The sequence below is a fragment of the Saimiri boliviensis genome, chromosome 17, assembly GCF_048565385.1.
Source record: "Saimiri boliviensis isolate mSaiBol1 chromosome 17, mSaiBol1.pri, whole genome shotgun sequence".
In the NCBI taxonomy this organism is placed as follows: domain Eukaryota; kingdom Metazoa; phylum Chordata; class Mammalia; order Primates; family Cebidae; genus Saimiri; species Saimiri boliviensis.
The window spans coordinates 67,485,459-67,503,260 of NC_133465.1; the positions used below are offsets into that span (position 1 = coordinate 67,485,459).

Consider the following 17,802-nt stretch of genomic DNA (forward strand, 5'->3'; position numbering starts at 1 on the left):
GGTGCCGCGGACCGCGGAGTCACACGTAAGAGGAAAACGAGCCGAGCCGCCTGTGCCCTGTTAGCAGATAACGCAGCCCGAGCGCCCGGCCGCCACCTCTGCTCTAAGCGATGCCTCCTTCGCACCTTTACCTCGCGGACGAGATTTGGCTAGTTGGCCGGTAGCTATGAAAATATGCAGATGTGAATGTGTGTGTGGCTGGGGGGGGGGGGCTTCCTGCGCGTTCATCTGGCGAAGAAATCACTGGCGTGCGTGTTACACGGAGCTTTGGGGATCCTACCAAAAATGCAGGCTTGCTGCTTGGATGTGGTGCCGGGAGGTAGGGGAGGAGGAGCCGCTAGGTCGTGGCTGCACCTGGTGCCTTCGAAGGCATTTGACAGTGTTGGTGATTTCTGCACGGAATGAGTGGAGTTGTCTCAAACCTTTGCCTCCGCCAAATGAAACCTCCATTTGAGTGGTCCGCGCGGTTATTTCTAGGCGTGAACTGCGGATTCTAAACTCAAAATGGTGCTCTATAGATGTCCAACTTAAGCGTTGTTGAGGAGTTGCAAATTGGAGCCTTCTGACTGGGTTAATCCATTGTGTAGCCGAGGTTCGGTTTTTCTCGAGTATCTGGTGTTCACGTTGATGTACTTCGGCCAATACACGGTTGCCCATTGATGATCGCTGCGAGAGCCTTGTGCATCCCTGCGTGTAATTTGACCCTGTGTAAGGCTTATTTTCTGCCAGTTATTGCCTGCAGTTAGAATTGAATAACTATGCGAATGAATTGAGACCCTGGAAACCTGGCTTGAGTGATTTCAGAGGACAGTGGTAGCTGGTTTGAAATGTGTACGGATGCTGACAATTATATTCATAGATTCCAGATTTCCTTCAGTACTGTGTGAAAGAATAAATGACAAAACTTAGCCCCAGGCCAGATGAACTTGGTTGGTAGAGGGCACCTTGAGGAATGTACGTTGTTCCAGAACAACAGAGGTGGCAGTGGTCTTTGAACATCTTTCACTATGGCACCCCTAGGATGCTTTGTTGGGGAAAATAATGCAAAATAAGGTTTTAAAAATGACTAGTTATATTGTCTGAATTAATTTTGTTTGTGTTAATAGAACAAAGTAATGATGTGAACAGTTGTAACTTTGTTTACCTATACTGATAGTTTTTTTTCTAAGGAAAGTTTTTAATATTTATTTTAATAAGAGTAGACATTCTTGGAATCTGGTTTTCATACAGATTTCTCATGATCTGACAATAGACGTAGGCCATGAGAAATTGATAGCTCAGAAAATGGTAACAGTAAACACACACACACACACACACACTCAATTTTATTATAAGGATCTGATTTTAAAAGCCTGTTTGTAACTCTTCTGTGCTTCTTGTCCAAAACAAAGACCTTGCTGACCTTACTTCGGTTTTACTTTTTTTTGTTTTTTGAGATGGAATTTTGCTCTTGTTGCCCAGGCTGGCGTGCAATGGCGTGATCTCGGCTCACTGCAGCCTCTGCCTCCAGGGTTCAAGCGATTCTTCTGCCTCAGCCTCCCTAGTAGCTGGGATTATAGGTGCCCGCCACCACACCTAGCTAATTTTTGTATTTTCAGTAGAGATGGGGTTTCGTCCTGTTGGCCAGGCTGGTCCCAAATTCCTGACCGTAGGTTATCCATCCGCCTCTGCCTCCCAAAGTGCTGGGATTACAGGTGTGAGCCACCTCACCCGGTCAGTTTTACTTTTAAGGTATGAAATTAAATACAGTTGAAACTGAGACTGTCATAAAGTTTAATCTTAACAGTTTTATTTGGGATTCTGGCATTTAAATATTCTGTTAGTAATCTGGAGTATATGTAAATGTTGATTTTTAGATACTCATCCTTACAGTAATTATCGCTTTTTTTGGTCCAAGTAACATATTTCTTAACACGTAACAAAGATTATTTCGTAACAGGTTTACATTTACGTTTAATTGGCTTAGGAACTTTGGAGTAAATCGTTGCCCTTAGAATGCTGATCATAATGAAGGTAGAGTGGAATGAACTGTTTCATTTGACATTCAATGATTTAAAAAATAGCTAAGTCATACAGGGGATATATGAAACTAAATTACAGTATGTTTTGTGACAACTACCACTGCCTTTTTGTTGAACAGTTGGCTTTCCTGAGATAAATTTTTGCTTTTGCAAATGCTGCCGTTTGGCTTCTAAAACCAAGCCAGAGGAGGTAGTCAGGTCTGGAGTAGGGCAGCCTTTCTCCTTAGTGAAGAGAGCTTTCAGTTTGGAGTAAAATGGAAGACACGGTTCCTGCAGTAGCAGCTGGGAATGGCATATTTACATCACCTCTCCAACCTCAAGTGAAGGGGATGAGTTCCTGATTGTAACTTAGTCTCGCTTGACCCAGGAGAATGTTGCTAACTTGACATTTTTTTTAAAAGACTATGATGAAAGTTAGTTTATTTATGGTTTGATTTGAGTATATAGAGTATCTTTTTAAATCATAGACGCTCACTAACCTTTTAAGATTGAAGAACCATTTTAAAGACTATTAGGGGGTGTTTTTGGCCTTCGGCAGTAGGAATTGGAGCATTAGATTGCATGCTTATGCTTTGGATGACTGTTTATCATTCAGTCAGGTTTTTTGCATATCATTGTGCAAAAGTGATAGTTGAGATTTTATAAGAAAGAAAATTGGCTGTGAACTCTAGATTGTCCCATATACCAAAGTAAAACATATGAGACAATTCAGATTTGGGGACAGAGCAAGCAAAGAGCAGCTGAAGCCTGTGGGGAAAGCTTGAGAAATGGAGAGAAGGAGACGGGCAGATTGATAGACGGCCTTGGAGCTAGGAGAAGGATAGGCTGAGGGAACAGGAAGTGGGGTCCTGAACAGGCAGAGCAGGAAAGGGTCTATATAAGCTGGGAAGAACCAGGTAAGTTTATTTGTGTCTGTCTGTTTTTGTTATCTTTGACTGAAATTGTTTTGGCTTCTTTCTCATGATTTTAAGACAAATGGGTTTTTACCTTTTCTCCAGCTCTGTCTCGAAGGGTCATTCAAATATTTTTTGGATGAGAAGTAAGGAAATATTTTGAAGTGTTGGTAGCACAGTCTTTAGTCTCTCTTGCATGATAACTGGTTTCACAGTGAAGGTGACTGGATTTCAGTTAATTTAGATACTTAACATCTTAATAGTTTGTTTGAAGATGTCATATATTTGAGTAGGGACAGCAAAATGTCATGTGAGAAGTGGATCATATTTTGGGGGGAGGGTAGATCATACAGGTTTTCTTGCTTTCACCCAGTCTAATTATGACTATCCAAATTCAAACAAATGAACTTTTAAATAATCGTGTGGTCATAAGGAGAGCATTCATTACAAAATGATATAAGCTTTCTTTAAACAGACTTTAATGCAGTAGAGTCCATTTATAAATATTCAGCTTATACATAACTTTTTAGGAATATAATTGCTTAAAAATATAAAGGTTAATTGTCAAAAATAACTATATAACCTTGTGCAGAAAGTGTATATCTGATATTGCAACTGAAAAATATATAATCTTTGCCAGTGAACTCGCTTGAATAACCCGATTAAAATAATGGTGCAGTTTCCTATTATACAGATCATGCATTTGAAATGTTTAATGAAAAGTAAATTATGTAATTTAAAAAAATCTCCACCTGGGATATAACAAGGTTTTACATGTTTAAACATGCTGAAAATCCATACCCTTTGTTCCATTTTTGGAGTTTTACTAAAAATGAATTCTTTTCTTAGCCTTAAATATTTTCCGAGAATGAAGAAGCTATTGCAGGGATGGAAAGCTGTTTGTTAAGAATGCATTCCTCCTCTGTAGCCCTCAAAAGACTAGAGAGCTGTGTGCAGAGCTAGACAATCTGGGCATCCAGCCATAAAACATCACTGCTGTAGCACAGATAGTTGTTCGCACTCTCCTGAGCCCTCTGTGGCTGCAAACCACAACAGAAGGAATGGTCTTGGGAAAGCAACACTCACTGTTATTTTGAACTCTTAATATTCTCTGTGTCTCTCTGAGTTCCAGCTATGCATTGGAACTTTGGTTTTCTAAAATATAGTAGTGATTAAGGATGCACAATAATATAGCTTCTTAAGTATATGCCTCTTGTAAGCCAGCGGATTTAAATGTTTGCTCTAGGAAATAAGGGGTGTCTAGGAACTAAGAGTTGTCTGTCCCACCATCTTCCTCTTTATTTGCCTCTTTGTTGTGATACTTCTTTTCTGTTGGAGAACTGCTGCCCTAAGACCCATGTGATCACTGGGCCATGCACAGTGCAGATGGCCCAAAGAGTCATCTGGAGTCTTCCAGAGATCTTGTGGGATGGATTGGTCTAACGTGGCTCAGTTTCCACTTCCTCATCAACCTTTTTGGCATAACAGAATTTTAATTTTTTTGCATAAAAATGAAGTAGAGAGTGACTGGCATCTATTTGTATAAAAACAAATGGTTTACTCTGAAGACCCTCTGTTTTCCTCCTTCAGAGACTTTTAAAAATTAATACTCTATTGTATTTTTTATAACATCCCTCTCTGAAGGATTGAACTACAAACCTACAGTATCACAATATCAAGTCGAATTATTCTCAGCAGTTGGATAACTGCTCACATATGGAAAGTAAAGGCAGTTGAGTCCTTTGCTGATGTGCAGATTGTCTTTTGACGTGGCCAACTAATGCCAGATGCAATTTAGTGCCCAGGTGGTTATTGGGAATATGTGCTTTGTTTGATTCATTTTATGTGTGCCTTCTAGCTTATTAAGAATAAGATCTCTCACAGTTTAAATCAAGTGCTTGGTTTGAGCCTGGCAAAGGTATTGTTTAGCTTTTCATTCCCAAAGATAATTTCTTTTTATTTACTCTTTTAGGAAGCAGGGGAAACCCAAGTTAAAATAGCAACTGGGAGTTAAACTAAGATCTGAAACTGGGAAACAGCAATGCAGGCACAGGTATCACCTTTCCCACCGTCGTTGCTGTGAAATGATGTGGACAATAATTGTTCAGAAATTACGGTGGGGGAGAGGGAGGTGCGCAAGTCTTTTTTTCTCATACTACTTATGAAATATGAAACGCAGAGTGAGGGGCCAAGAGTGTAGGGAAGGAATTTAACAGGCTTGGTTCTTCAGGAGGCCATGGCTGATGTCTTAAACAAGGTTTTTTTGGTAGGGAGGCGTAGAAAGGGAAGAAGGTGATGGATCTGTGGGAACAAGTACATTTGAGCCACTGAGAACAGTTGGGAATTGTGAGGTGGGAGTGGATGAGGTTAGAAAGCACCCTCAGGTAACCAGATCTCCATTTACAATTAATCTAAGCATGTATGATGTGCTTATGTGCCAAGGACTTGAGTTTATCTTATTTAATCCTCACAACACTCCTATGAAGTGGTTGCATTTAACATTCCCATTTTACAGATGAGCAAAGGGAGTTATTTCCACAAGATCCTACAGCTTATAGGAAATGAAGCCAGAATTTAAACTCAGTACACTTCAAAGCCCTCACATATGGAGAAAGCTTGGATTATTTTGATACCTTCTTAATTAGTCTCCTCCTAAGGCCGCCAATATTAACCGACTGCCTTCTGAGCACTTTGGGTGTATGATCTCATTCATTCCTCCTCAGCAGCTTATAAGTTAGGAACTGTGATTATATTCACTTTATAGATAGGGAAGCTGAAAGCTGATGGAAGTTGAATAATTTGCCCAAAAGCAAAGCCTTAATAAATGTGTCTAGGTCCTCAGAAGCCAGAGCCTGAGCTCTCTATCATTCCACTGTGCTGCCTTCTGAAGCCTGAGCCTGGTCACATCATTCCTTCCACAAAACCTTTACACCTTCGGTAGGCAGTGGCCACATGAACTTCTTCCCGCCCTCCCTGAGCTGTCGTATTAGTGAGAGAAATTATGGGCACCAGGCAATTTGTTAAAGAGAGAGCAATACATGTTGTGAAGAAAGCCACGCACACATACCGAAAAGTTAACAACAATCGAAGGTAATGTATCATTACATAGCTGTATGCTGTTACTGTATCTCCTCTCATAAAAGGACGCATGTCAAAATACTGGATGCTCTGAGAAGTCAAGGAGCAAAAGAAATATGTTTACCTTTATTTGGCCCAGCATTTCCCAGACTTATGTGGCCATTGGACAGCGTTTTCCCTTCATACCACTTTTTAGTTCAGTGGGACTGACTTTAACAAAGTTAGGAAGAGTGCTGCATCATCCCAAGAGAGGGCCTGTGGGCTGGAGTGGGTGGGCAAGACTTCCCTTGAAATGAGTTCCGCGAAAGGCTGGCAGAGTTTGGTTGGCTGAAAGGGATAGTCTATAAGGAGACAAACAGGCAAGCCATGCTTGGGAATATTTTGTAAAGCGCATAACATAGTAACAGAGACACAGTAGGGACGGGATATAGTTAATTGACTAGATGAGTGCAGAGGCCTGGCTGTGAATGGAGGTTCTGTGTTAGCAATAATGTTTAGAAGGGTCTGGGGGCTAGCAGGTAGAACTTCTGGTTGTTGGCTTCTTAGGAATGGTTGATGTCTGTTGGTGGGCATGACATGAATCGAGCGGTGGATTAGAAACTTCCTTGAGCGGAGATACGGTGTTAAAACTGTGACTGTTGTAGCTGTGTAAGGTGATGCTTACATACTGGTAGGGTCAAACTGAAAAGGTGTTGCAGAATAAAATAATACAAAATGATTGACGTGGGTTGTTGGAAAGAATGCGCTCTAAAAGGCTATGGTACTTTCTGCTCTTCCCAGAATGTGCCGCAGAGGTTTTAAATTGATAAAGAAGCTAATGTTAAGGTATTTGCTTGGCCGGGCGTAGTGGTTCACGCCTGTAATCCCAGCATTTTGGGAGGCTGAGTTGGGCAGATCACAAGGTCGGAAACTGGGAGACCGTGAAACCCAGTCTCTACTAAAAATACAAAAAATTAGCCGGGCGAGGTGACACGTGCCTGTAATCCCAGCTACTCAGGAGGCTGAGGTAGGAGAATCGCTTGAACCTGGGAGGCGGAGATTGCAGTGAGCAGAGATCGCGCCATTGCACTCCAGCCTGGGGACAAGAGTGATAACGCCATCTCAAAAAAAAAAAAAAAAAAAAAAAAAAAAACGGAGCCCACGAGGTAGCGCGCTACCTCTAAGATGGCCGCCGCTACCTTTGTGATAGCTGCCGCCGCTACCGTGTGAAATGTGATGGCCGCCTCAGGTGAGGTGGGAAGGTAAAAGTATCACCCATCTGGCCAGGCGCGGTGGCTCCCACCTGTAAGCCCAGCACTTTGGGAGGCCGAGGCGGGAGGATCACGACATCCCGGCTAACACGGTGAAACCCGGTCTCTACTAAAAATACAAAAAGTTAGCCGGGCGGTGGCACTCGCCTGTCATCCCAGCTGCTCTGGAGGCTGAGGTAGGAGAATTGCTTCAACCCGGAAGGAGGAGGTGGCGGTGAGCCGAGACTGCGCACCTGCACTGCAGCCTGGGGACGAGAGTGAAACGTCATCTCAAAAAAAAAAAAAACGCCGAGCCCATGAGGCAGCGCGCTGCTCTTCTAAGATGGCCGGCGCTACCGGTGCGAGGGCTGTCTCGGCTCAGGTGGAAGGTAGAAAGATCCCGATTTAGCCTGGTGCGGGGGCTCACGCCTGTAATCCCAGCACTTCGGGAAGCCGAGGCGGGCGGATCATCAGGTTGGAAGATCGAGACCATCCTGGCTAACACGGTGAAACCCGGTCTCTACTAAAAACAGAAAAGGCCGGGCGTGGTGGCGCGCACCTGTCATCCCAGCTACCCGGGAGGCTGAGGTAGGGGAGTCGCTTGAACCCGGGAGGTGGAGGTTGTGGTGAGCCGAGATCGCGCCGTTGCACTCTAGCCTGGGGACTAGAGTGAAACGCTATCTCAAAAAAAAAAAAGCAAAAAAAAAAAGCCGCGCCCATGAGGCAGCGCGCTGCTCTTCTAAGATGGCCGGCGCTACCGGTGCGATGGCGGGTCAGGTGGAAGGTAGAAAGAGCACAGACCTGGCAGGGCGCGGTGGCTCACGCCTATGATCCCAGCGCCTTGGGAGGGGCGGGTGGGTCATGAGGTCGGAAGATTGAGACCATCCGGCTAACACAGTGAAACCCGGTCTCTACTAAAAATGCAAACATCAGCCGGGCGTGGTGGCGCGCACCTGTCATCCCAGCTGCCCGGGAGGCTGAGGTAGGAGAGTCGCTTGAACCCGGGAGGTGGAGGTTGTGGTGAGCCGAGATCGCGCCGTTGCACTCTAGCCTGCGGACTAGAGTAAAACGCCATCTCGGGGGAAGGGAAAAAAAAAAAAAAAAGCCGCGCCCATGAGGCAGCGCGCTGCTCTTCTAAGATGGCCGGCGCTACCGGTGTGATGGCCGCCACGGGTCAGGTGGAAGGTGAAAAGATCGCCGATTTATCCCGGCGCAGTGGCTCACGCTTGTAATCCCAGCACCTTGGGAGGCTGAGGCGGGCGGGCCATCAGGTCGGAAAATCGAGACCACCCTGGCTAACACGGTGAAACCCGGTCTCTACTAAAAATACAGAAAGCCAGGCGTGGTGGCGCGCACCTGTAATCCCAGCTACTCGGGAGGCTGAGGTAGGAGAATCGCTTGAACCTGGGAGGTGGAGGTTGCGGTGAGCCGAGATCGTGCCATTGTACTCCAGCCTGGGGACAAGAGTAAAACGCCATCTCAAAAAAAAAAAAAAAGTGCTGAGCCCACCAGCTGCCTCCGCAGCGCCCTGCTCTTCTAAGATGGCCGCTGCTACCGGTGTGATGGCCGTCTCACTCAGGTCAGGTGGAAGGTGAAAAGATCACCGATCTGGCCGGGCGCGGTGGCAAGCCTGTAATCCCAGCGCTTTGGGAGGCCTAGGCGGGCGGATCACGAGGTCGGGAAATTGAGATCATCCTAACACGGTGAAACCCAGTCTCTACTAAAAATACAAAAAATTAGCCAGGAGCAGTGGCACACGCCTGTAATCCCAGCTGCTTGGGAGGCTGAGGCAGGAGAATCGCTTGAACCTGGGAGGCGAAGGTTGCGGTGAGCAGAGATCGCGCCATTGCACTCCAGCCTGGGCAACAAGAGCGAAACTCCATCTCAAAAAAAAAAAAAAAGGTATTTGGTTAAATACACATAGTAAGTACATCCTGTCTAGATGCTGATGGGGAAAGATGACACACAAGACTCTTATTGTATGAAGTTGTGTTCTGCAGTAGAGATTTGACTCACAGCATAAATCCCAAGTATGTAATGAGCTGTGTATTTTATTATGTTAATTATGGTGAATACTCTCAATGAAATCAGATTTTCTTAGTGCCATACCCATTAAAACATTCTTGACCTAGATCTTATATAACAGTCCCAGGTATATTGTAAGTTGTATGGTTATGAAATGTTGGCAGAAAAGAAGAGAAAAAAATCTTCAATGTTTCAAGGAAACATAAGCTCAAATTATCACATAAATAGAATAGCAACATTAGTAATTATGTTGAAGTTACTAGAATTTTTAAATTTAGATAAACTTAGATTCCTTAAACTTAAGGAATAATAGATTCTTCTCTACTCCCATAGAGTGGGGAAACTTTAAAACAGATAAAAATATTTTTTATTTTATCAGTCAGGTGGCAAATGAGGATCTTATCCACTGTTGGATTTTTGTGTATATGTAGTATTGCTTTTTATTGACTGAGCATTGTTATTTATTCTTTCCTGTCAACTTTAGACTTCAAATTTGAGCACAGTTTCTTGCAGATTAATGCTCTGCAAAAAACTTTCAGTATAGTGATAATTTCTTTAGATTCTAATTACTTATTAACAGGGATAATAACATGTTTATTTTTGTAATCCCGTCATCTATAGTATTTTGAAGATATTTAGCTATCAATTTTTGAGTCATCTGTTTCTTCAGTGATACTGACAAGTCATGGGGGAAGAGAGAAGATTGATACTTTGAACACTTTTCTTCGGTTTTTGGTATTTTTGGATAATGACCAACTGGTTTTCAACTAGTCAGCCCAGTATGTGGGACTGTATCTGCAGATCTGAGGGGAGCTAGGAGGGTAACAAGTGAGGAACAGTCGTCATAGGGGCTCCTGCGCTGCTGTTTTCTGTAGGGTACCTGTAGGAATGGCCAGGGCCTTTTCCTGAGGCCCCTGGGCCCTGCCAGTAAGTGCCACTGACCAAATCATGTAAAAACAATGTGTGACATTTTTTATAGACATTAAAATTGTAAGTATGTTAGATCAATTACAGAATAATTTCTGGCTTGTCTTTCACAGATTTGATGATGGTCTTTAGATACTAGCCCATTGGAAAAATGAGTGATATGATTAACGAGATTATTCTGGCCAAGCCAGAATGTCTGGTTAGCATGTAGTCTGGATAGACTTACATTCTGTCTCCTTTAGGGAAAATTCTCTGGAAATGAGATTCTTTAAAAGAGATTGTCAGTATTCTTTTTCTTGAGATCAATTTATGTTTACTCATGATTTCAGTACTCCTTTAAAGGTTACTTTATAAAAATTTTAGATGTGGTTATTTAAATAGCTTATACATATGCCTGTTTAACTTTGAAGGGCAGAATTTTGATTAGGTAGAGCTTAAGACTTAATAAAATCGTTCGTTCTCTTTAAATTGTGATTTCCCAACTAAATCTTAGTGAACACCAATTTCAGAATTCAGCCTTTAGGAACACTCACGAAAGTTCTCATTAGTTTTCTCTTACTTTTTATTTGTCTTTCCCACAACCTTTCCCCTCTGGTTTTGCAGTTGCCCTCCTGAAACTTTGCACTTCCGAGTTGGGAGTCGAGAGAGGCCTGGTTTGAGGCAATAGGGTGAACACAGCACTCTTTCATTCTGTGTATTGTGTCGCTGAGCCTGTTAGTGTGGAGGTACCAGTCCACAGCTGGTGGAAGGATTCGAAACTTCATAGTAGCTGTAGTTTATCTTGTGCTTATGTGCCAATATAAATAATATATTAAGCTTAATGTGCTTAACACATTAGTTCATTTATTCTCCTTAATAGAGGAGGACGCTGAGGCACTCTGAAGCCAGGCCACCTGATTCAAGTGGCTTTGCTCCTCACCGCTCTGTCGTAGTATCTCATTCAGACTGGCTGAGGTAGTACAATTTCCGTTATCTTTAAAAATCTAAGAGGTCTTTGGGACCTCAGAATTGATCTGTGGCGTCTGATCTATAAAGAGAAAGCTAACCTTTACGTGTTGATAAGAATTGTTCTTTATATTTGAAAAGCCTGATGTTCTTTTCTCCCTGATTTCTACTCTTGTCATCTAGAATGCAGTGTAGGAAGGAGCGTGTCTGGGAGACAAGCAGAGATCTCACGGATTCCTCTATTTTTCCTGCCATAGCAGCACATTTTCCTTGGAGCACTATTTGAAAATTAACATTACTGAAAAAATTAAGCCCATTTAAAGGGACTCTAGTTTTGAGCTAAATTATAAAAGCTGGGAAGATACTTAAAAAAAAAAAAGAGTGTCACCTTGAAATTAGAATGCTTTAGTTAATGGGGTAAGGTACAAGTAAGCTGCCTTTGATAACTCACGTAAGAGCTGCCTATGAATGGATGATAACTGTCTTTCTTCCATTTAATTCAGCTACTTCCTATTCAATCTCAAATCTCAGTTGGAAAGCAATTTCCCTCACTTGACCTATTTTTCTTCTGCATTATATCTTTCCTGTGGTTCTTCAACATAAAAAGTTTAAAGGAATGGAGTGTTGTAAATCCTAAAAGACTTGTAAGGAGATTCAGAAACCTGGTTTGGGATAAGCGTATTTCATTATCTAGCTTTCTAGTTGGAAGGATAACAATTTTACTTCTTTATGCTTTGTATTGTTTTGTTTCTTGGTTCTTTTTGAGACAGGTTCTCGCTCTGTTGCCTGGGCTGGAATGCAGTGGTACAATCACAGCTCATTGCAGCCTCAGCCTCTCAGACTCAAGCTGTCCTCCCACCTCAGCCTCCTGAGTAGCTGGGACCACAGGCATGCACCATCATGCCTGGCTAATTAAAAAAAAATTTTTTTGTAAAGCCAGGGTCTTCCAATGTTGCTGGGATTGCAGGTGTGAGCCACCTCACCTGGCTGCTTCTTTACTTTGATATCACAGTTTTCAGGAGAGATATATGTTAAGTGACTGAGATTGGTATAGAGGCATATGGGTATAGACCAAGCTTATCCAGTCTGTGGCCCAGGATAGCTTTGAATGCAGCCCAACACAAATTCATAAACTTTCTTAAAATATGAGAGGTGTGTGCGTGAGTGTGGTTTTTTTTGTTTGTTTGTTTTTTGGGTTTTTTAAATTTTGCTCATCAACTATAGGTAATGTTAGCGTATTTTATGTGTGGCCCAAGACAATTCTTCTTCCAGTGTGGCCCAGGGAAGCCAAAAGATTGGACACCTCTGGTATAGACAAAAGTAGGTAGTCAGCCAGCCTGAGCAACACAGCAAGACCCTTGTCTTTTAAAACGTGAAAAAATTAGCTGAGCATGGTGGCACGTACCTGTAGTCCTAGCTACTCAGGAGGCTGAGGTGGGAGGATCACCTGAGCTCTGGAGTTCAAGGTTACAGTGAGCTGTGATCCTGCCACTACACTTTGGCATGGTTGACGGTGAGACCTTTTCTCAAAAAAAAAAAAGAAAGAAAAAAGTAGATGTGGGGTATAAAATTTTTGTTTTAGTAACATGGGCAATTTAAAGATGTCATAATTTTAGTAAACATATATGAAATAAGCCTCACATAGCCATATTGTAAAATGTTTATTGATGTGAGACCTAGGTCTCTTGAATTTATTCCCTGAATTAATCTATTAGCGGTATCATTAACTCATCCATTAGTTATAGGTGTCTCGTGATAACATTTATTTCACACCTTGGATGATAGAGTGCTTGAACTGGTTTCTGTCTTTGCTTGATCAAATTCTAAATTTCCTAAAATAGCTAACATCAAACCAGTCTCGTTTATGAAGCCTTCTCTGACTTCACTCATGGTAAACTATCTCTTCTTTATTCACTCATTCAGTCCTGTGACATTAAATACCACATATACACTGAAGACACCAGCCTAGACTGCCTCCCAGACTCAGTATTTGCATATCCAGTTGCCTGCCGCACTTCTCTCTATGGCTGCTTAATGGGCGTTCAGAACTGCACTCCTGTTCTTGCCCCATACCTGCTCTGCTTGCATTCCTTCCCACGTACTGAAAAGCACTGCCATCCTTCCAGCTGCTCCTCTCAGAAACTCTGGATTCCCCATTGACTTCCCTCTTTCACTCTGTATATGGGCCATCAGAAATTAAGAGGCTTCTGGCCGGGCGCGGTGGCTCAAGCCTGTAATCCCAGCACTTTGGGAGGCCGAGGCGGGTGGATCACGAGGTCAAGAGATCGAGACCATCTTGGTCAACATGGTGAAACCCCGTCTCTACTAAAAATACAAAACATTAGCTGGGCATGGTGGCACGTGCCTGTAATCCCAGCTACTCAGGAGGCTGAGGCAGGAGAATTGCCTGAACCCAGGAGGCGGAGGTTGCGGTGAGCCGAGATCGCGCCATTGCACTCCAGCCTGGGTAACAAGAGTGAAACTCCGTCTCAAAAAAAAAAAAAAAAAAGAAATTAAGAGGCTTCTAAATAACGTATAGGTTAAAGAACAGCTCACAAGGGAAAATTAGAAGATATTTTTGTGATGCAACCAAACCGTACTAGGAGAGAAATATATAGCTTTAAACGTATTAAATATAAGAAAAGGAGAAAGATTTCAAATAAATCACTTAAGCTTCCATCTTATGAATCTAGAGACAACAAGCTAAACCTATGGCAAGCAAAAAAAAAAAAAGCAAAAATTAGAGATTAGAATGGAAACCAAGGAGATACATACATTCAAAACAATAGAGAAGACCAGTAAAACCAGAAGCTGGATAATTGCAAAAATCAGCAAAATTGACAAGCCCATCGCTTGACTGACCAAAAGCAAACCAGAGGAAACACAAGTTACCAAAATCAAGAATGAAAGACAAGGCCAGGCATGGTGGCTCACACCTGTAATCCCAGCACTTTGGGAGGCCAAGGCAAGCGGATCACCTGAAGTCAGGAGTTCAAGACCAGCCTGGCCAACGTGGTGAAACCTCATCTCTACAAAAATAAAAAATTAGCTGGGCATGATGGCAGGTGCCTGTAATCCCAGCTACTCAGGAGGCTGAGGTGGGAGAATCACTTGAACCCAGGAGGTAGAGGTTGCAGTGAGCCAGGATTGCGCCACTGCACTCCAGCCTGGGCTACAGAGCAAGGCTCTGTCTCAAAAAGAATGAGAGGGGACATGACTGCTGATTTTACAGCAATTGAAATAGGTACCATAAACAACTGTGGCAACAAATTAGATGATTTGGATGAAAGTACAAATTCCTAGAAATAGCCAAATTAACAAAATCGATACAGGACAAATGGAAAATGTGAATGGACATAAAGCAAGAAATTGGATTAGTAATTTAAAATCTTCTCACAAAGAAAATCCAGGTTATTTTGTCTTCACTGGTGAATTCTGTCAAATGTAGGAAGAACTAATACCAAGGCTTCACAAATATTTCCAGAAATTTAAAAAGAAAGGTACATTTACCAACTGATCCAGTGAAGTCAATGTTAACATGATGCCAGATCCAATGACATCATAAAACAAAAAGACAATAAACTACAGTCCCAGGGCCGGGCGAGGTGGCTCACCCCTATAATCCCAGCACTTTGGGAGGCCGAGGCAGGCGTATCATGAGGTCAGATCAAGAGCATCCTGGCTAACATGGTGAAACCCGATCTCACTAAAAATACAAAAATCTAGTCAACTGTGGTGGCACACACCTGTAGTTCCTGGTATTCAGGAGACTGAGGCAAGAGAATCGCTTGAACCCGGGTGGTGGAGGTTGCAGTGAGCCAAGATCACACCACTACATTCCAGCCTGGGCAAGAGAGCAAGACTCCATCTAAAAAAATAAATAAATAAACAAACTGCAGCCCCATATTTCATAGACATAAAAATCTTCAATAAAATACAGTTTTAGGAAGCCAAGTCCAGCAGCATGTAATAAAAAGGATTGTACAGCATGACCCCTACTGCGATTTATTTCAGGACCTCCAGATTGAGTTAACATCCTAAAGTAAATTAATGTACTACACCATATTAATAGATGGAGAACAAAACCACATGATTATCTCAGTAAATGCAGGAAAAGCATTTAACAAAATCTAGCATTCTTTCATAATAAAAATTCTCAGCAAATTAAGTATAAAAGAGCTGCTTCAACTTGATAAATAGGGCATATATAAAAACATATAAAACAAAGTAACATCATGCAGAAGAGTGAATGACTGAATGCTTTCTCTCCAAAATTGGGGGGCGGGGGATTATGGGGAAGAAACAAAGACTATCAGTTCACTTCCATTCAGCATTGATCTAGAGCTTCTAGTCTATACAATCAGGTAAGAGAAAGTAATAAAAGGTACCTGGATTAGAAAGGAAGAAGTAAAACTGCCCTTATCCATAGGTGACATAATCCTGTGTATAGAAAATCCTTAGGAATCCACAAGAAAGATTACTTAAACTAGTAAATAAGTTTAGTAAGGTTACTGCTTACAAGACCAATATTTGAAAATCATTTGTGTTTCTTGATACTAACAGTAAACAATTTGAAAATGAAACTAAGAAAACTAATTCACTGTAACATCAAAAGCAACTAAGTCCTGGGGAATACATTTACAAAGGAAGTGAAGACGTTTTACACTGAAACTGCAGAAACATGGCTGAGAGAAATCAAAGAGGATCCAGATAATTGGAGAGACATTCCGTGTTGATGTATGGGAAATCACAATACTGTTAACATGGCACTCTCCCTAAGTTGATCTGTAGGTAGTTTTGATGCATTCCTATCAAAATCCCAGAAGGCTTTTTTTTTTTTTTTTTTTTTTCGGTTTTTGCAAATTGACAGGCTGATTCTAAAATTTATGCAGCAATGCAGAAAGATCTGGAGAGAGAGACAAAGTGAAAAGAGAAAACAGAGAAGGCATTTGCCAAGTTTGGTGCTAGGACTGAAAAGCTGAACAGAAAGCTGAGGTTGAACAACTAAGTAGTTTTCAGTAGACTTCTGAGGCTGGGGTCATAAAAACTGGAGTTCAGAGATGACAAAGACGAGTAAATATCACAGGCTTTTGGTTGGAACCACTCCCCTTGCCCCCTAAAAACCTCAACTTTTTACCCTACAGGTATGGTGAACGTAAAAATTTTCCTGAAATCCACTTCTCACGAAAACAAAAACTTTGTTTTGAATTGGCTGAAATAGATTGAAGTGATTCACCCCTGCTCTTAAATGCTTGTTAGAAGCAAAACTAAATCCTCTCTAGAGGAAGGTAACATTCACAGCCTCAGCTCATCTCCACAATTTTTTGCATGCAAGATTAACATTCAGTCAAAAACTGGACATATAAAAAGACAGGCAATAAGGTTACCCATGGGAGATCTGGATTTTAGGGTTATCAGTCTGGACCTTAAGGTAATGCCGATAAATGTGTTTAGTAAATTAAGAGAAATGGAGGATTTCAGAAAAAAAACTGGACAAAAAATTTAAATGGAAATTCTGGAATTGAAAAGTGCAATATAGGATGACTATAGTTTACAATAATATATTGCATATTTTTAAAAAGCTAGTAGAGATGAATTTGAATGTTTTTATCGTAAAACTCATATTTAAGGTGATGGATATCCCAGTTACACTGATTTGATCCATACACATTTATATGAATGTACTAAATGATCATACGTACCCTGGAAATATGTATATCTGTTACATATCAATTAAAAATTTAAAACATTTTTTAAAAGTACAGTAACTCAAATTTTAGAAATTAAACAGGATGGTTTAATAGTATTTTCAGCTCAAGAAAAAAATTAGTAAACTAGAAGATAGATCAGAAGACAATGTCCATGCCAAAGCACAGAGAAATAAAAGGATGGAAAATGAAAAGAAAAAGAAAAGAGAGGAAAAATTGCTAAAAGAAGATCTTAAAATCAGCCAAGGGAGGAAAAAGATACATTTCCTTCGAAGGAGCAACAATAAAGACTGACAGTCTACTTTGCAGAAGAAATGGAAATCAAAATACAGTAGAACGGTATCTTCAAAGTGTTAGAAGAAAATAACTGCCAACCGTGCCGGGCACAGTGCCTCATGCCTGTAATCCCATCACTTTGGGAGGCCGAGGCAGGCAGATCACTTGAGGTCAGGAGTTCAAGACCAGCCTGGCCAAAATGGTAAAACTACTACAAATACAAAAATTAGCTGGGTGTGGTGGTGTGCGCCTGTAGTCCCAACTATTTGGGAGGCTTAGGCAGAAGAATCGCTTGAACCCAAAAGGAGAAGGTTGCAGTGAGCCAAGATTGTGTCACTGCACTCCGGCCTTGGTGACAGAGCGAGACCCTGTCTCAAGAGAGAGAGAGAGAGAAAATGACCGCCAACCTAGAAATCTGTACGAAGCAAAAATATCTTTCAAAAATGCAGTGAGAATATAGACATTTTCAGAAAGACAAAAACTTGAGAGAGTTCATCACCAGCAGATCCACATTAGAGGAACTATAAAGTTCTTCAGGTAAAAGGAAAATTATCCCAGCTGGAAGCATGGAGATTGAAGGAGGAGTGAAGAGCACTGGAAAGGATGGATAGATGAATATATCTAAAGTAATGTGAACTGTGTAAAACAGTAAAAATATTGATAGGTGCAGCAAAACACCATGGCACATGTTTACTTGTGT

At 41.7% G+C, this 17,802-nt stretch overlaps 1 protein-coding gene across 6 annotated transcripts in view; it reads left to right on the plus strand.

Annotated features, from left to right (window-relative positions):
• TNRC6C (trinucleotide repeat containing adaptor 6C) overlaps positions 1-17,802 on the plus strand; it is a 146,628-nt gene that overhangs the window by 2,422 nt on the left and 126,404 nt on the right. The window contains exon 1 of one of the 6 annotated variants that reach the window (XM_074389011.1): positions 1-17,802. This exon is cut by the window's right edge and continues 24,891 nt beyond it. The exons of 4 other annotated variants lie outside the window; for them this stretch is intronic. The gene's annotated coding sequence lies outside the window, so the exon portion shown is untranslated. One more of the 6 variants, XM_074389013.1, reaches the window with a different exon arrangement.